Source organism: Harpia harpyja, chromosome 7 (assembly GCF_026419915.1).
Source record: "Harpia harpyja isolate bHarHar1 chromosome 7, bHarHar1 primary haplotype, whole genome shotgun sequence".
NCBI classification, from domain to species: Eukaryota; Metazoa; Chordata; class Aves; order Accipitriformes; family Accipitridae; genus Harpia; species Harpia harpyja.
This window is the reverse complement of record NC_068946.1, coordinates 24,322,586-24,343,302: the sequence shown is the minus strand read 5'-3', so window position 1 is coordinate 24,343,302 and position 20,717 is coordinate 24,322,586. Positions and strand designations below refer to the sequence as shown.

Sequence of the window (20,717 nt, the reverse complement as noted above, 5' to 3'; positions counted from 1 at the left end):
GAATTTGTCAAATGACCATTTCCGAAGCACAGTGCTGCTTCAGAGAAAGACATATTCCTTTCTCCAAATTTGGCAATAGTTTAATGCCGAGCATGTCAGTACCTATCAGGTGGGCAAATTCAGAGAAACCTCAGTACCACAAGATGACTTGTAAATGCCACTCAACATTCTGGTTCCAGTTGTGGCTGATCTCCAAACTGTCTGTGTTCAGATACCTATAAATTATTTCAGTAAAGTAACACACTTTATTAAACCCTAACCAAATAATGCCCAAAGTGCGTACATGCACATTTATATACTATATAGACACAAAAATACATCCATTCCCCTCCCCTCTCTTTCTTTGACATAAACCATTCACATACTCTGCTGACTCCAGTTTATAACTGCTTTGACCAACCTATATATGAAAGTTATTCTGGGGAACCTCTGGACCAAGCACAAAGTTTATGAATAGTTGAATTAGCACTGCCCCCCCCTCCCCCAATTAGTTGAAATTCTGTGGAAACAAAAGGGTCTGCTGTATTTTTTTTTCTTCCTGTTATATATTATTGGTAGATATAGACATGAAGACTGTCTTAAAAGTATTTATTAGATTACTGAAGTGAAAGGCTATCTCTGGAGATGTTTTATAGGCCTACAAAGCTGCATGATGGGAGGCTCAGTTCTTTGTAGCTGGTAGCAGTTGAACACTAGAACTATACAGAGCTTTCAGTGAGACCCACATGTGCAGATAAAGCCTGCACTGGGTTAGGGCTGACTGCGTTTGCAAATCAGCTCTGCTTTGCTAGAACAGATTTTATAACTACAAAATTGCAGAAACTGGTGGTGTTGGGGGGAATTGTTTCTTATATTATAGGTCCCCATAAATATTATGAGGCTGAGGTACTGCCAGCAGAGACAGATGAGTCATCCAACACATTTCCAATAAAAATGTTTGAACTTTTAAGTGATTTGACTCTAGCCATGCTTTCACCTCTTCTGAATTTACTTCTGTGAACATTTGGAGCAATGAAATTTTGCTGGCACAAGTTTAAAAGCATATGCATGATATTCATGGTAACTACTCCTGCTGGACCACAGAATATTTAGGATTGAAAGTGCCCACACTAATAACTACATCTTCCGATAAAAGAGTTGCTGTTCCATTATGTTGGTTGGAATAAAAAAGGGGCCATCTCAAATAACAGTTTTCTCATTGCTGATAGGTGCAAGTCTGCTGTTTCTGCTTCCTCCTTTGCCTTTATGTCCAACTACCAATGACAGCAGCCAAGGCTTCAGGGCTTCCTCCTGCATGCTCATTGCCTAAAACTCCATTAAAATGAGAATAGGAAATTAAATACACACTTCTCTTGGCATTGATACTGCATGGTCCAATCCTGTCAACACGTGCTTGGATGTTTAACTCTTTTGACATTCTTGTTTATAAATGGAAACAGAGCTAAACAGAATATATCTGTAGACTCAATATTAATGGTCCATTTTACTGGTTTTCCTTGTGAATGGGAGCAGAGAGATCATTAATATGAAGACACAATCCTGAGATAGACATTTTCATGTTCTCACTAAGGTGTATCATATGCAAAAAGAAAGTATGAAATATCTGTATATTATAGGTATAGATCAATACCAGCTGAACATGCTATTAGGCAATAAACATAAGGACACTATAGCTGTTTTCTCTTTGGACTTGCCTTACTACCAAATGACCAGTGAGAAATGCTTGATTTCATCTATTCTTAAACAAGAAAAAAACCAAACACAGACAATTCGAAGTATGACTGCCTTGAGGAGCTGTGAAAGTCCAATTAGGCCTAGATGTCATCGGATTTGATAACTAACCAGACAGAAACGTAACACAAAAGAAAACATTATTAAACATACCCTTGTCTTAAAATACTAGTAGAACATGGGGAATGGCTCCGTTAAGTACCTGTGCTACAGAATGCATATTAACTGCTTCTAAAATTACACTGAGTCCCTCTTTGTGAAATTAATCTCTCTGACCATAAAACAAGACCTTTACTTCTTTCTGCACTCTTATTAATTGCATGGCACTTCACCGGCTCTTGTTGAGCCGAAGCTGGAGAATTAGGCCACAGAAAGGTCACTTTCTTTCCTTTCTGCTTGCATGCTAATTAACAAGATCTAAACAGCAGCTTGTGTGTAGAAGCAGAGTGGATTAGGTTGTATGCAAGGAACTTTCCAAGCTACAGAAAAAGAAGTAGGGCAAGACTATGCGGTCTAGGCTGCCAGTACAACACATTGAGCTTAACATCCTGTTTTGTGAGCCACCTTCACAAGTGCCAGTAGGCAGTCATTATTTATAACCACCCAAAAATTCTACAGGTTTTTTTATGACATCCTAATATTCTCTGTATTAATTACCACACCAAGAAAAAACATCCCCTTGCCCCTGCCACACTAATGGTAAAACTATAAAAAAAGGGATGTTTCTCCAGCTCAGCACAGAAAGCAGGAAAGCAGACCTACATTTCACTGTCCCTATACCAATTAATTTGCAGGGGAAAAAGCCTTATGTACTGTCACAGTAAGGTCCTCCTGTGAGGGACTATCCTCCACTCTGTAAATGAGGTTTTTACCATTCCAGTAAAGAGATTTGATCTTCCAGCTCTGTCTAGAACATCACTAAGGGGGTTGTCTAAATAAAAACATCACATTACAGTCTTCAGCTAGCTATTATAGAGTATTTCCCTGCAAATTTAGATCTGTTATCAATCCTTTCTTTTATCCTGTTAACTGTTTTCTTGATATGGGTACCCTGAGAAGCTGTATCTAGTTCAAACCTCTATATTTGAGCACAACGCTACCAGTTCAAATTAGAGCATGCCATTAAGACAAAATTCTTGAACAGGCAACCAGTGTGGAAGAAAAAGCACTATGCATGTAAATATGGTTAGAGTGCTTTGATATGTTGGATATAGGCAAAACTGAATCCTGGAATCCTGACTTTGTATCAGTTCTGGCATTTAGTTGGCATCCTTGTTGTCACAGCTCATTGTGCTGCTAAAGCCAGGAATCTGTTTGACATAACTGCAGCCAAACGTTTCAATATATTTAAGCATTGTGCCTGGCTAGTCATCTATGGATAACTTTCTCCCTGCACGTGTAATACGAACTGGCTAATATAACGTGTCAGATCAAAATACTTTATAACTCATTAAGTAGGTGACAAACATTCACAATCCAAACCCTTTCTCTATATTAGAAATGGACTGAACAAGGAAAAAAACCTTCGGAGTCAGACCCAAGTATAAAACTTGAGGTACATCCTTCTTTAATGGATACTGCATATAAGCAGTCAAATCTTTATATAAGCATTACAGAAAAAAGTTTGCTATGACCAAATTGCAAAATACCCTTTATATGAAGAGCTGCTAAAGGTGACAATCATGCTAGAATAGTGGAACTGTAATATATTAAGAGGCAAAACAGTAAATACACTTTGTTGGCTCTGTACACGTGATCTTATCACTCATTGGTACAGATAAAGGACTAAGACCTTTTATGTTTAGGGAGACTTTACAATACTTCATACTCATTTTGCACTGGTGTAAATGGCATTACAAAGGTCAAAAGTGATCCATTCAGCATATATAATAGACACTCATATTTTGCAGGCTGCTTCGTGAGTTGAGTCGTTATCAAAAGGCATGATGCCTGTATTTTCAGTAACTTCTACCAAAGTGACTTATACCAGTGTGAAATGTAATGACAGGATCTTGCAACACCTTAAGCAAGTAGAAGTCTGTGTAACATGCAAGGCTCTAGGGAAGATCAGGCCCATAGGATTTTGTTCATTGCAACTATTGGTTGCTGAAGCAGGAATATCACACTGAATTTGATCAATAGTCCATTTAGTCTGGTACCTTCATTCTGGTGGTAGTTAGTATTGAAGGCTTTGTAGGAAAGCCTTTACATACAAGTCACTACTTTCCTTATACTTAGTAAAGAGAGACTGACACAGACAGAGTACAGAAACCTGCCACAGCTACCCAAAATAGAAAGTACTGGAAAATTAATCCCTTTTATTACACCAACTATTACACTGAGTATTGCTTCACCATGGAAGGCAATTGCTTTCTGACCTCTAAGGTGATCTGTGTTTGCCCTGAAGCAAATGGACTAACAACCCTTGCAAATATCCATGACAACATAGAAGAGTGTAGCTATTCAACTAATACATTTTTATGTAGCAAGTCAAATTAGACTTCACAAAATAATGGGCTCTCTTAAACCAAAACATGAAAAAAGATAACTAATAAGAAATATTTTTTGCATAACATGGATAAAGCATTTAACAGATTGCTGGCTTCCTGACACGCACCCTCTGGGCTTATATGCTATGAATGAAATTGCTACTATGGCTGTCAGTGGGTTTTCATATTTGTTCCTTCCACTCTGAAGCAGTCAGTTTTAATTGGTGAAAAGAAATGACAGTGAGCTCAGAAGCTGTAGAAGAGTTAGGTTTAATGTTATATTAAAAAAGAAAAAGCTAACCTTAACTCCAAAACCTGCAGGGAAGCTTTGCATGGAGAGCAGAACAATTGTGTATTTAAAATAAACTACAATGTATGTATAAATTTTTTTTAGATGAGGATGGGCTATGACAAAGGTACTTTTCTGCTTTACAGGTAAGTAATTTTCAAGTATGTAAACTATAAATATAATAAACTAAAATAAAAAGTAGGAAGTATTTTTCAATACTTTTTTCCTTATTAGAATTCTGCTTTGTTTAGCCACTTCAAAAGTTGATTGAGGTGATTAAATACCACCAGACAATCTGCGTTCAGCAGATCTGCTGTCAGACATCACATGCAGGAATGGTTTGCTTAGCCTACAGAAATCAGACCAACATGCAGCAATTCAGTTCAAAAATTACAAAATACAGCTGGGACACCCTCTCAATCCCCCTCATTTTCACAACACACACTGACTGAATGAATAAATGTTTGCTACCATTGAAAGTAACATTTCTTTTTAAGCCCTGAAAATGCAGTGATGAGTCTACACGGAAAACAATATTTTTTACTGCTAGCCATTTCTCATCAGGAGAAACACACGTGTGGTCACATGTGGTGAGGCCTCTCCCCCCTCACATTTCTGAAAATCAATATCCTAGTGGTTGAGAGGCAGAAACTGGAAACACTCCTGGTGGGCTATGGTGACCTAAGCAGCCTGTCTAGTAACAATCCTGAAGAAGGCAGAACTTCATTATGAGAGGGTATTCTATAGAAAGAAGTGAATTGCCTCCCATGCAATCTGCTGGACTTTTTGCCCTCCATTAAGATTCCTCTAGGCTGACAAAACCTTTGAAAAGTGCATGGGAGGATCTCCTCACACTGAGACACTGGTCAATCTGCAAACAGACTTGCTTTCCCTCTTTCTACTGGGCCTTGCTGCTTATGCTTTGCACATTAAAATGAATTTCGTTTCAAATTCTAGCCATCTTACAGAACAGTGAAGGCTGCCACATTTGAACAGCAAACTCTGCACATGAAGCTTAACATGACCTGTCCCCAGTCTACATGGCTTTAAATAAAGTAACTATTGACTATTCTTAATATGAATTTCTAGGATTGTAATTGCTTTATTAACAGAACTTAAAGTTTTGGAGCATAAAATAAAACTTTAAGGAAAAGACCAGCTACAGTTATTTTCATAATTTCTTTTTCCAAATCCCACTGTACTTTTCTTGAGTAAAAAAATCTATTTGCAGAAAAACGCAAGCAAATTGTCACTGATGTTTTACCTAACAGTAATTTAACAGCCACATTCAGTTCCCAAGTGAAACCTGAAATAAAAACACTACAAGTAGGTTAATCTGAGGGCTCACCATTTTCATTTCAAAGGCTTTTTTTAACATTAATTTGTCCTGAGGCATAAATGAAATACAGACAAACCACATTAGATTTGAGTTTGCTAAAAGTGGATTACAGGTCTTCTCCATAGAGATGCTGAACACTCAGTTCTCACGGAAGTAAACTTTTTTCCTGAGTAAAATGGCAATAGCAGGTGCCTACTGAGAACTGCAAAGGAGGATTTTTTCAAAGGGTTGACTGTGTAAAGTGCAAACATTCCAACTCTGAGCACACAAAATACAACCAGTACAGAAAGATAAGTTTAACAGAGCTGGACCTGAAATACAAGTTAATTCTGTGTTTGATTAAATGCTTGAATTCAGAGGAAAACTATTTAGTGAATATTTAGGCTGAAAAGATCCAAAGTCCCCCCCCCCCCCTTATTATTTTAGATGTTCATTTCATCCTATGAAGTGACATTCCTCAAACCTGACCAACTTGAAGGGCAGACATACATATGAACACAGGGGGAGGGTCTCAAGGCCACTGTTGTCTCTAAATGGCTGTCTTTAATTAAAGGACAACCTGTTTCCATATTAGGCTTTTAAGGCTAGTAACAGATTAATGGTGCAGAAGCCTCTTTATGGAAGGAGGCTTTGAAGACAGAAATGGTAAATTAAATAACCCTGGCTAGAAATCTAGAAGATAAATAACAGATCTGAGACCTTCAGAGCTCTGGGCCCATGCTTTGGTTTTCTGCTGTATGTTTCAATTGCAAAGGACTTGTTCTGACTGAAGGCAAAAGTGACACCCAAATCTCATCTCAGAATTGCCCCAGAGGCCAGTTTGCCTGGAGAAGAGTGGGTAGGAAGAAGTTTCTTTGCCTTCAGGCTCCCTCCATATATGAGCGGCTCCCATGGGACTAAACTACTAAAAAGGACTCTACTATTAGCCTGCATGCCTGGAAGGAGTTTCTCATGTGTTTGCTTTCAAGCAGAAAAGAGTCAGAGAAGGAAAGGAATGAATCATTAGTCAGTCTGACTTGGAATATCCATGAAGCAGTTCACATACATCCTCCAGCTCTTTCCCCATTATCTTCAGCCTTGTGAGGGCTTCCAGGGAATTAGATAGTCAGAGGCAAGATTCTCCACTCCGCATCTCTTTTGCTGGGTTCTGTATGACTGCTGGTGAAAGAGGCCAGATTCATTATTAAGCATCAAGAGATTTCAAAGTCCCTTACTCAGAATCCAAAAGCACTTGCTTGCCTTGCCAGTGGAAGGAATCATAGAATCATAGAATCATTTCGGTTGGAAAAGACCTTCAAGATCATCAAGTCCAACCATTAACCACGCCCCCTAAACCATGCCCTGGAGTACCCTATCCACTCGCTTTTTGAATACCTCCAGGGATGGTGACTCAACCACTTCCCTGGGCAGCCCATTCCAATGTTTGACAACCCTCTCAGTAAAAAAATTTTTCCTAATATCTAACCTAAATCTCCCTTGCCTCAACTTGAGGCCATTTCCTCTTGTCCTATCTCCAGACACCTGACAGAAGAGACCAACACCCTCCTCACTACAACCCCCTTTCAGGTAGTTGTAGAGAGCGATAAGGTCTCCCCTCAGCCTCCTCTTTTCTAGACTGAACAACCCCAGTTCCCTCAGCCGCTCCTCATAAGACTTGTGCTCCCGGCCCCTCACCAACTTGGTTGCCCTTCTCTGGACACAGTCAAGCAGCTCAATGTCTTTCCTGTAGTGAGGGGCCCAAGGGAAATCTGAGAACAAAACAAGTTTCTCCTGGAAAAAATACTAGTTTTGTCTGAATCACAAATAAGAAGCTTTTATGTTAGGTATAAAAAAAATCCCCACCCTTTTTCACATAACCAGTCCATTCACTGATATCTCTCTCAGACAGAAATCACTGAGTTTTATAATGATTCTTGTCTTTTTTTGTTTGTTTTTGGCTTTTTTGGACTGATTTCTTGTGAAATTTTTTTCCTACTCTACTTTGAAATATAGTTTTTGAACTGCAGGGCATAGAAACACAAGGCTGTAAAGCAAAAAGTAGAAGTCTTCTCCTTAAGAAAATGAGCTGTTTCCAATTTAGATAAATGCATAATATTACTGTAGTATTGTCTCTGCTTCCCTGCAGTTATTATGGAGAACACCTGCTACGTACACTGGCATCATTATTTGGCAATCCAAGGCAAACAACAGGTTGCTAAGGGTAACCACCTTACAATCAGTTCCTGGAATCACATGTGATTCATGTAAAATCCTGATAAAATTAAACAAACTGCTGCTTCTATGAGTTCACATGAGAATCTTAAAAAAAATGCCTCCCACAGGAGGGAACGGGAAGGAATCTCCTTTTTCTCTAGAAGAATTATTTGTCCGCCTTTTTACGTTTCATCCATGTTTTCAGATTTAAAAGCATGCACTCCACCAGCTGCATCTGAAATAATTATCCCCTGTTGGAAGACTTCCTCACTGCTTTGCAGGGGGAGATTTCTAAAAGGCTTATTTTCCTCATCATGTGAGGAATCAATGTTACATACGGGCAAGACACAAACTTGCATACCTTGTTAGTGGAAAAACATGACGGAATCCCACAATAAAGAAATAAACGAGCTAAGAAACATGCTAAACCCCAAAAGTACAAAGTCCAGTAACAGAAATGATTTTAGATACAAGGTAAAACAGAATTAGATAAGAGGGGAGCAGCCCTCCCTGCCCATCATGTCCTCCCGAGCACATCCTTGCTTTCAGTCTTGAATTCAGTCAACTAGTTACATTCTGCCTTGCAGCACCACTCCTCCTGACTCCAAGCATCTTCTTTCCTCATCCCTGAAACCAGCCTGTCTGGTCCCTCTTCTGCACAGCAGTTTCTCTTGAGCTGCTGTGAGCTTCATTCTCATTCTGCCAGTCCTGTCATACACTGGAAACTTCTCTTCCCTAAATATCCCTCCACATCCCCAAATTTGCAAAAACAAATGGAAAAAACAAGTCTTGCCTGGAAAAATACGTATACTGAGAGATAAGAGCTGGGACAATGAAAGTCTATGCTGAAGCAGCATGATAACACGTGACAGTCACTTTCTCTCTATATAGGATGCCATACAACCTTTTAAAATTTTTTTTTTTTTTTTTTTACATAAAACATATTGAGCTGCAGTCTCTTTCCAGTACCTACACACAACTGAAATCATACATATATAGTAAAAACCTGAAGAAATTTCCAAAACATTTATAAATTAAGTATAATTTAGATAGTCCATCTAACACTGGCGTAAGACTAGGAGCATGCGTGATCACAGGCATTCTGCAAGGAGTTCTGGGTAGGGCACAGTTAGCCCAAGGGCTGCTTGAAATCATATGGGGAAAGGCATTTTAGTGCCTATCCATCCAAGAATGGCATAAAGCCATTGTGTTATTGACATCTCACTGGGAAAAAAATTTTGGAGATCAGGATGGTATCTCTAGCTTGTCCAATGGATTCAGTACACTGACAAACTTTAAAAGATCATGCCGTACCCAATCCTGGTAGCAGAAGCATGCTAGACCTGTCAGACAACAGAAACCTGGGAAAAAAATGAACAGAAAAATAAAACACTGTGCTAAAAGGAAGAGAAGAACTTATCTCTGGCTTGCAGGACTGACAGGGAGCTGGAATAAGTGTTGGCTCTAGGAAGGCCAGTTGGGGAAGACACAGAAAGCAAGAGTAACATCTGGATGGCTATACTTGCATTTTTGCCATTGAGGAAACATATGCTATCAAGTTTTCCAGAAGCATCTTAGAGTGAGATATGTTCTCTTCAGTAGAGTTTGAAGGTATTCTTTGTTGTTCATTCTTAATATGAAATTGAATTCTGCTAGAAACTACATTTTGTTCTTGGAGTACAGGAAATCATAACATCAAGAAAGTATGCCCTAAGAGCAAACAAGAAATCACTCCAGGAAAAACACCTTTTTTCCTGCCCCAGAAGTGAAGCAAGAGGTTATAACATTCAAGTTGTGCTGGTATATTTATTTCTCAATCATATTACCATCATGCTCAGGTCCAGGTTCATTACAATTCAGACATTTCCTTCAGACATCTGAATGACAAATCCAGTTAAAAAAAAAAAAAAAAGAAGGAGGAAAGGCACCTGCAGCAAATGCTTTGGATCTGAAGAAGGCTATATCCCCAGACCTTTTAAGTTACGGTATTTTAGCAAGATAAAAATCAGCAGCATGTTGCCGATATTCCTCTAGTGCATCCTATTCTACCTCTGTGTAAGGCTCCCCAATCTTATTTGAAAAGGTCTGTTCCAAAGCCCAGTAAAGCCAATGGGGATCATTCTGTGTTTTCATCTGTCTTATGGTACAAATGTAAAACTTGTATCGCATTTTTTCTAAAAAAACCCAACTGAAGCACCAAATATTCATCTGTGTAACTTCATAGCAAGTATTAACAAAAGGACTAAGGTTTTCAAAACTATATAAAAGAGGTGGATTCCCCCTAACTTAATGGAAATTTAATATGGATTAGGCAATCCAATCCCAGAGGTCTCTGAAAATCCTGACCAAAATGCCTGACTCTCCAGTCTTCTCTTTTTATATTTATTATAATTTTTTCATATTTGTGTATTACCATCTACTTGCAGTGATAATCACACAAAACAGCCAAGAAAAACAATTTATTAACAGTGCGCACTGCATTTTCTACCTCTTCACTGCAGATCCCCAGAACTCTCCTAGCTGTGCTTTTAATGTGACTAAATTAACAAGGTCTGAAGTAACTGTTAAATTAATTTAGCACTTGAAAATAAAAATTGAGACAAGAGAGCTATCACTATATAACAGCAGTAGGGAAAAGTTGCTTATTATTTACCTGTAATAATTTGAAAAATGCTTGAGTTCTTTTTCAGTTTCACTACTGTGCCTGAACATAACACTATTACCAATTCCTATCGAGGATAAGAAAGTTAAAACTTTAACAAATGCACTATTTTTAATTTAAAAAAATTAATTTAATACAGGTGATGTAGCCAAAAATATGAGAATATTGTAGGCTAGCCAGAATATTAGAAGCATAAAGAGGAAATAATGCTAGAATGAAGTGAATGTGCCCAAGGCCCTAATCTTTTTTCAGCCTTTCTCAGGATTGCTCCATCCACAGGTAGTGTTTTTCCTAACGAGGACTCCCATGGCTCTTTCAGCTTTGAGGATACCTCTATCAGTTATATGAGCTATAGCAGTCTTTACAGGATTGATCTAGTGACACACATGATAGCTGAGAGTAAAGCAATAGAACTTGAAGTAACTGCAGCTGTGCATGTTACCTTTCCAAAGCAATCCAACTTTTAGCAAGTAGAACACATTAAGCTAAAACCAGGATTCTGCAGAGCAAAACCAAACCTTTGTATAGTCTGTCACATCTAATAGAACAGCTTCTTGAACTGCAAATCAGGATGCTGGACTTAAGTTCTTGCCTTGCCATGAGATCTTGGACAAGTCATCTCAGTTGTCTGTGCTCTATTCCTTCTGCAATCTTTTTCTCCTTTGACTATTTAGGTTGTAAATTCTTTGGGCAAGGAATCCCTTTCCCCCCTTCACATGTCTCAATTAATAGAGCCCTAATCTCAGATGGAACAAGCATACTTCATAGTAATAAAAAAAGATGTTAAGGATGATAAAAAGTGATAATACACTTGCTTTTCCACAAATTCTCAGTGCTATAGCTTGTTTGCTTCTTTAGTGACTGGAATGATCTGGCAAACTCTTCTAACCTGCACAGTCTATTTACAGTTAATAGAACCCTGGGCAGGTGGGAAGGGCTGCTGGTGTCAGTTTCTTTGCAGAAAGGGCAGTGCGAAGACAGCAGTCAGGACTTTAAAACAATGTAAGAAACAAATTGGAATGTGTAGAATACACTCTGGATGCCAATATTTGACTGTTCACACTTTTAATAACCAGTTGTGAACTAGAAGAATAAGTGCTATTTGAATATTAAATCAGATGGAAGATTTCTGAAAGAAGAATGTACCTTACACACCAAATAAGCTTACTAAGCCTTTTGGGACAGTCCAATGAACACTGACGCTGGAACAGGTGATGACAGCCTCTGAATTACGTGTCAAATGCTAAATGCTATTTATTTCCTTAATCAGTCACAGTTAATCCAATTTCTTAATTTATAAACCAAGCTTGATTTGAATGGTGAGAAAACTTGCACTGTAGAGTTCTAAGACAGTTTCAAGAGTCTGTTTTTCACCATTATGTTAACGAGTATAAACAGAATATATTTTTGACTTTTTAAACCATTGGTTAATTTCAGTGCTTATTCCATTCTTTACATTCTCATCTAGACAAATAATGAGATCACAGATGCAAACAATGTTTCCTTATGTGTTCCACTAAGATTGGATAAAAATCAGTCAGTAATGTTTAAAAAACCAGCTTCCTCCTTCAGTACATTATTAATTCTTGCTGATTTATTATTGATTCAAAGAAAGCACTCCTCTTCATTATGACAGGTGTCTTGGCTCTTTGGAGGGAAACAGCTGCAAATATTAGGAAACAGATGAAATTCAAGATAATCTTCTGTTTCCTTTCAGTGCATAGGAATCTGTCAGCTTACCATGGGAGAGAATTTTCAAGAAAGAAAAAGCCTTTGATTTTTTTTTTTGTTGTTTTGGAAAGAATTAAGAGGATATCTTTGGGGAAATAATGGAACAGAAAAAAGTCTTAAAGGACATACTGTAAAATATATATAAAATATATTAAAAATATATATATAAAAATATTAAATATATAAAAATATATAAAATACTGAAATAACTGAGACATGTCCAGGAATAATTACAGAATTCCATCCAACAACAGAGCATTAGGTAGCACTATGAGGAGTGAGGAGTTGGACTCAATGATCCTTATGGGTCCCTTCCAACTTGAGATTTTGCATGATATGAATTATTTAAGATGAGCTGAATGTACTGAACCATGCTTGCCTTTGACATACATCAAGTCTTGTTACTGACAGTGTAGTCTGATGCACAAGCACTCTGATTTTCAGCACTGAGGACTGCATGAAAGACAGGGCAACAGATATTCAGCCTCATGAATGTCTGTAACAACTTTTTTTCTCACAGAAAGTATCTTGTGTTTTTCAAAGGAGAAAGGGGAATGAAATATTAGGCTGAAATACTACTACCATATATAATATTGTAAGACTTTAGCTTTACTGACTTTGTAGGCTCCAGTCACCATTTCTCAATCCTTTTGCTCTTCCATAGTGTCAGTAAGACTCTGTCAGTAAGTTCAGCTTAGCTGCAGTACTTCAGGAAAAACACTGAATCCTAAAACACCTCAAAGAGCTCACAATATACTTCTTTCTTAGAGATGCAGCTTCATGAGTGCTATGTTTACAGTGACTTAGTAATACTAGAAAGCAAACCAACACATCAACTTTACCCAGGCTCCCAAAAGCTGTAATTCTTTTACTTCAGACAGCAAACACAAGGGGGTGGTGGAGATTGGATCATGCCTTTTCTTGCCACTGAGACATACTTAAGATCTTAACAGTCGTCCTCTAACTCACAGCCTCTTCTGACTCAGGTGCTTCCTACTGTCTTTCCTTTGTAATAACATCACTCCAACTTCTTCATCCACCTTAGGGGAAGTTCCAGAAAACTGGTATCCACAGAAGTTACCTGCTCCACCATTTTGTCCGATGAACATCTATTCCCTAACTGATAACTCCTAGGGCTGCAGATGAAGTTTACTTACACATTTAAAGACTCCAGCCTGCAGGTCATTAGCATAAACCCATAATAAAACACATCAGTCAGAAAACCACAGTCCAGTCATACATTGAAACTGAAATTCGGGCTTCCTTTAACAACAGCTTGCCTGAAGCTTGACAACCAAAAATAAAAATGGCATTCATAAATCTGAGTCAATTATGGATTACTAACGTGGCTGGAAGTAAAATTAACAGTATATGGCCATAGCGAGTTACAAATCTAAAATACGTATTCCTACATGCAGCTGTTACTAGGATTTTTTTTTCCTATTACTGAAGAGAGAAGATTCTATAATACAGTAAAATGGCCTGATCAAAAAAATGGCCTATTCATTGGAGGTAGGTGTCACTCTACTTTCCCCAGCCTTCTGGGATCATCCACAATATTTGGCCCATAATCTCCCTGTTCTCCTATAATAAAAAGCTGGTGTATATTAATTCTTTCCAAGAAATTTTGTTTCCCATCTTTTAAGCATTTAGTTCATCAATATAAAAACTAAAATCCTTCAAAAGGAAGTTGCTTTAGGAAGTGGTTCCATCCTTCAATATTATCATTACAGATCATGATATTAAAATGTGAAAGTAGTATATGAGTGGTAAAATAAAGGTCAGCAGATGGGAAATGCTTCTAGTAAAAAAGCACATTCAGAATGAATAGTAAAAAGCATGCCTGCTTCTGCAAAATAGAAGAGATGACAGACAAAACAGCTTGTTCAGACAAAGCAGTTTCAAGCTCCTTGAAAAATGTCTTCTAAGATCACTATCAGTGTAGAAAAGGCTGTTGGGGTAGCTGTAAGCTCATATTTGCATTTTACATGTTGGCTGATTGACTGTCTGATAATAAAGGAAGATATTAGACCAATAGAAAACCTCTCCAAAAGCTTTGCATGATGTATGTGTGGGACTTTATTAGGCAGCTAACAGTAACCAAGAATAATGGTGAACAAACTGCTGTTTAGGTAAATGGCTTCTTTTCTGAAAAAAAGTGTTTATAACCATTTGCATTTATGAACAATTCATGCTACAAATGAGAGGCACAGATCTATTGGAAAGACGAATCAATAAAATTTGAAGTTTATCTGGATTTGATCAACTTTAGATTGTTTTGAAAACAGTCCTAGCTTTCCTTATTAAACAAATCCTACCTTTGTTGTGACTGAAGATTGCCTTTATGTTAGGGCCATGGGCAACCCCTGCTATGAGAAGATTCTATTTCAGTGCAAGTGCCATCACAAGATTTTTTTTTTTCTTCACAGTGATACACATACAATGCTAGACACAAATACTCTGTACTACTATGCATAGGAAGAAAGAAATGAAGCATTACATCCAAGTCTACTAACTTTTCTCAACTCTGCAACAGGACACTGATGTCCTGCTACAGCTGAACCATGAGAGCTACACTACTAAACAGGATTAATTCATGCAATACTTGTCTTCAATTCTGTGTAAAAAGTAGAGAACTATGCCTTTGAAACACACACTTAATTGTAGCCTGTTTAATAACACATTCAGCCTACAGTCTACTACAGTTCTTGCAGAGTAACTAAGGACAGCAAAGAAATATTTTCAGTGATAACATGGGGAATCTTAAAGGGAGTTTTGGAAACATTATCATGGAATTGTGGGCTATAAACCACAGGGGTTTAAAATAACACCATCTTTAGCATGTCACACTGTGTTTGGACATGATTTTATTATACAACTAAAGCTGATGAGTTTAGAATTTGCATGCAAAATTAAGGTTTACCTCTGATTTATTGAAGTATTTTTAACTGTAAAACAGCATGTCAAAGAAGAAAAGAGTCATAGACAAACTTAAACATGCATTTAAGGAAATCGGGGGGAGGAGAAAATAAGATGTTTATTGGTTTTCTTCTTTGAACTTTTATTTAGAAACAACTGAATGTTCCTGTTTATCCACTGATTTGGTCTGGCTTGATATACAAGATGTCTCTTGCATTTCAGAGAGACTCACTAGTGAATTCCAGATCACCTCTCCTTTTGACTCACCCCAAAACACAGCTAAAACGAGTATTGATATTATGGCTTTCCTATGAGTGCCAGATGCATCCAGATTGGGGTGGGGTACAAAAAACCCCAAACCAAGACAAAAAACCCCAGGCAACTATTGTGGTTCTTCCAGGAACTGAAAAGATGAAATAGCAAGTCAAGATCTAAATCATATGGTGCTGCAAACACTATACCTAAAAGACATATTATAACCTTACTACCAAGAAATAACATATGGAAGAATCATGATTTCTATCACTGCAGGAAGAAAAGAATATCTTGCTGTTGGTCTTCAGCAGCTGTGTATCATGAAGTTGTTAACTCTATGCCCAATTGCTTTGAGGAAAGTTACCCCATATAGCCCTGCTTACTTGATCATGCAAAGATGAAAGGTTTGAGTAGCCTACACAAGGCAGCAGAAATGGTTCTTATGCAGCCTTTTAACTCTATATAGACCCTCAACCATGTGTCATCTTTACTGAGTTACTATATGCGCATAGCTAACTTAATACTCAGTTTGTGATGAAGGATACAAAATTGAAAGTTTTTCCTTTAATTTATAATTTAAGAGATACAAAGCCCAAGAGGAATTTTAGATCTTCGGTCATCTTCTCCCACAATTTCAGCAACTTTGAAGAAGTGTATTTTTCTTTCTCATCAGGTATCTAAGTGTCATAGCAATACTAATTTATCCTCCAAATAACCATGTCTGCAAAATTGTGTTAGTTATTTGTTCAGAAAAGATGACACTTTAAAAAGCATACCCTTCTTCATTACATTTTCTACAGCAGTAAATTGTCAAATATGAAAAAATACTTAGACTTTAAGCATGAGATTTTCACACACATTCTGTGTTAGCTTAACTCTACTTTCCACTGATTTTTCAAGAAACAGAACTATACTAAGTGAAAACCTTAAATGACATTGAGGAATTCAGAATTAAGATGTCTAAGAATAAGAGGATTAAATCAGAGTCTTCTGTAAATTGCAAACCAGTTACTGCATACTACAATTCAGTGATTCATTTTAATACAGTCTATGGCCAGTAACAGATTTAAGAATATTCATCGTATTAAACATTGGTTAGGTGATTTTACTGGGCCAAAGTACTGACAGAGACAAGGTTTAAAACCTTTGACTTTACTCCCAGAACCAAATTATTAATATATTTTATCTTACTTCTGCTGAAAAGACAAAATATTATGGTTTGCTACAGGTATTCTAACCTATTTGTCTGCAGATGTTTGCAGCTATTTGTTATTATGTATTTGATGACAAATACCTGGTTACTACCATCATGTCTTAACACTCTTAGAGCTTACATTGACAAGCAAAGGCGTGTCCCTTTACAGCACTGCTAGTCACAGAGGACACCTTCCTTTGTATACCTCAACCATTTAGCAATACACCTATGCCTCCCCACAATAAAGAGCTGGCAGGGAAAATAACACCCCCCCTCCCAATGCCATGCTGAAACAAAGATTTAATAGTGACTGCCTATAGAGGGTGAGGGTGGAAAAGTCACATCCCAGTAGCTAAAAATTTGCACTGATAAAGACTGCACTGCTCTAATCCTATCTATATCACAGCTGGTTTGGTAACAACCAGTATTTTGCACAGAAGTTATTGTTGCAGAGATGCCAGAATTTCAAACTAGTAATTTGCCTCAGTGATTAAACTCAGGTCATATATTACAGCACTGTTTAACAATATTTAATTTTAGAGCGCACCTGCTGCTACACACATTAATATATATGCAATAGTAACAATATCTAAGGTCAAATAGCACGTTAATACAGCATCCAATCTTGAAGTATGATACATTTACCAATTCAAATATCAATATCCTCTGAGGTTAATATTCTAAAGACTCTACAGCTTTTGAGTTTTAATAGTCATAAGTTTTAGGGGGAGAAGTTGCCATTGCAGTTCTCCATCTGCTGCATAGCACAAGCAGCGAACTCACCCGGTGTTCCTGTAGGAAGGTCATTGCTTCTGTTTGAGCTAAACATGCTCTAAAAGACACCAATCTCTTCTCTATTCACACATCCCATGACACACCTTAGTCCATGGTCTCCCAACAGAACTGTCACTCAACTGGTTGCCCACTGTGCTTTCCAGATCCTTGCCAGAGTCACTACCTCTCAGACATATTCTCTTGTCACTAAGGATGATCTACATTTTTCATACTGATATATAGCACCTTTATCTGGCTCTATTAAAATGCAGGCCATCCAGATGAATTTGGGTTGCCAAGCATTAGACTGCTTTGTTCAACTGGCCTATCCTGACAGTTTGACTCCAGAAAAAACATGAATGTTCAATTCCCATTTTAAGGGATACTGATTACCCTCTTATACTGTAAGAGGCAGCAATACAACACAGACAAATTACAAGACAGATTTACTTTTCTTTCTCTTCAAGAGGTAGTAAGACTGTCTTGAAAGGTGCTGTGACTCATCAACTTTCAACATAAAAATCTTGAGACCTGGTTTCTGTGGACAAAGATTACTAAGTGCCTGAAGTAAGTTGACCTCACTATCATAATGTTAGTTTATATACAGGTAGCATATGTGTATAAGACACATGGAAACACCATGTGGGGAAGAATAATCATGCTTTCTAACAGCAGAAATTCTACATTATTTTCCACTTTCCATTTTGGTCTGAGACTCTAATATGCTGAAACCACTTGCACCAAAAATACAGCATTTTTGCTCTTTCTCCTCCCTTTCCCTATGTCTACAGGAAAAAGCCAACCCTGAAGTCCTGTCACTTTCTGGCATGATTTCTGTATCTGGTGCCAACAAATGCAAGCTTACACTTGACAACTCTGACGAGGATAGATAACATGCTGCCTGTGATTACTCATCCTTCTCTTTGAGTTCCCTGTCTGGCTTGACTACATCTGATCTTACTTGTCTCCTATGTGAGTTTTTTTTAAACCCTTTGGAAGAGGCACATCTTTGTTACGTGTTTGTGAAACACTCAGTATGCTGTCCCAGGACCTTTGGAAACATCTTCAGTACACTTAAATAGTTCCATACCCCACCACTGCTTTACCTTGTATCGCAGTATAGGGAAAGCATCAATTCGTGGTGCCTAAACACAGGACTTCCACCACCCAGCACCTGGCAAGGCCAGGAGAAACTTCCTCTCATGAGGGACCCACAGAGCATTTTGGAACACAGCATAGCCCAGAGCGCAAGATGTATGGACATCCAGTACAGAGTTCACAAGCCCACCACTGTTAGGAGACACTAAAATAAAGCTATTCATTCAGCTTTCAATTTTGTCTGAATCCATTTGTAGCTTCTAGAGTGTAAGCCAGTCCACAGCTATTGGGTACTAGGACTGGATTTACTGCAAGCATACTGTTCCTCTGAAACAGGATATCAGGCAAGATAGGATTTGTCCTCTTAGATCAGGCTTAATGTTTATTCCTACGTTTTCACTTTATCTTCTGACTGGCTTTCCCACCCCCCATTTTTGGGTTTTAGAGTTTCTTTGTTAATAAGCACCCGCAGCAGGAATACAAACTGGGCTGAAGATGGTTCAAACAGTTCAGGAACTTAGCCAACCATCAGAATCAAGCACTTGGTTATTTAGATACTCCCTAGATCTGGCTGAACATTTTGTTTCACTTTAACTGTAACATAGCAGTAAGTATCTCTACTCCTTCATTTCATTGTTTCAATTCATAAAGGCAAAGAAATACCACAATCACTGAAGTTGTGCTTTTCTTATTTCCACTCCTTTTCCCTAAAAAAAAAACAAAACAAAAAACCCAATGACAGTCCAGTGCAGGACAACAATTCATTCACATATACAATGTATTTTAATAATAAAACATCATTTTATCTGCTTCATAGTCTATAGTAGGTACTGCAACTTTTGAAGAAGTTTCTGATTTTAAAAGTAACCAAAACACAAATACTAAAAGAAAAAAAATATATTGTACTTGGAAACTCTAGATTGTTTTTTATTAGATCTCTGAGTTCAGGCTAATGAGGAGCGGCAAAAGGGGAATTCTCATTACTCTTCCCTGGTTTTGGATATACTCTGATAGGCTGGGGTATCTATCACAGGCTGGTCTAACCTGCTTCATTTGCCTGCATTGGCAACAGAGGAATGAAGTGATCACATTGCTTTCCCCAGCCACCCATGAGAAATGCTCTAAGTGAGGGATGTCCTCCAGGAGTCAGGTTCACCATGGTTAGACCTTCTCTCATGAAGCTCTTTCCACTTGCGAATACTATTCTTTTGTTAGGATTGTCTCAAACAAATAATTGTCAATATTGTATCAAATTACTACACCAGCCAGGGCTGCTCTTAGAAGGTAAAAAGTGTGAATTCCTTATTTTTACTGGAGAAGCTTTGCTTTGTACTAAGAAAAAAAAAAAAGTCAGAATGCTACTTTCTTACCAGGAAAGAAAAGACTGAATAGCACCAACTTAGTCTTTTGCTCAACTAAGCTTGAAGGTGGATCTGAAATTACACCACCAGCACCAATTATATTTAACCCAAGACACATTCAACATGAAATAAGTCAGGTCACTGTGCAGAGTCTAGTTCCAAAAAGATTTAAAAAAATAATCAAGCCTTTAATAGTTTTGCATGTTAGAAACGAGTTGTAATGTGAGTGTTAGCAGGCTTTTAGAAGTGTTTCTTGGAGATAAAATTTGAATAATCTATGTAGTTTAAGTAATTTATGCAGAAAGCGCTGCAGAGTTATAATTGTAATTATAATGTTCAAGTCAGTAGCAACGAGGTGCATTTGAAGTTGGATACTGATTGTACTGTATATCTTATGCTCTGAATTTAATTTTGTTTTGAACAAATCCTTTTGAGTACAGGGAGATGGCTCAGAGCTTTACAAAAGTTCCCAAGTGAAGTTTTAGCAAGTTTCTTTCCTGCGCAGTTTTTATTATTATTTAAAGTCTGAAATCCAATCTTCCATGCTTCTGTGTCATGGTGATAAAGTAAAGGTGGCTGAAAAGTGCCCCTGGTCAGAGAGGAAGGACTTTTCTACTCTTCTTGTGAAGGAGCAGCTGTTCCTATCAATAATTTCCTGAAGCAATAGGCCTGGAGTGTAAA

At 37.7% G+C, this 20,717-nt stretch overlaps 1 long non-coding RNA gene across 1 annotated transcript in view; it reads right to left on the bottom strand.

Moving 5' to 3' along the window:
* Positions 1-5,058: 5,058 nt before the first annotated feature.
* LOC128144408 (uncharacterized) overlaps positions 5,059-20,717 on the bottom strand; it is a 36,377-nt gene continuing 20,718 nt past the window's right edge. The window contains exons 3-4 of the long non-coding RNA XR_008236072.1: positions 6,894-7,006; positions 5,059-5,829 (exon numbers count right to left, since the gene is read on the bottom strand). This is a non-coding gene — a long non-coding RNA (uncharacterized LOC128144408). The remainder of the gene's footprint in view (positions 5,830-6,893; positions 7,007-20,717) is intronic.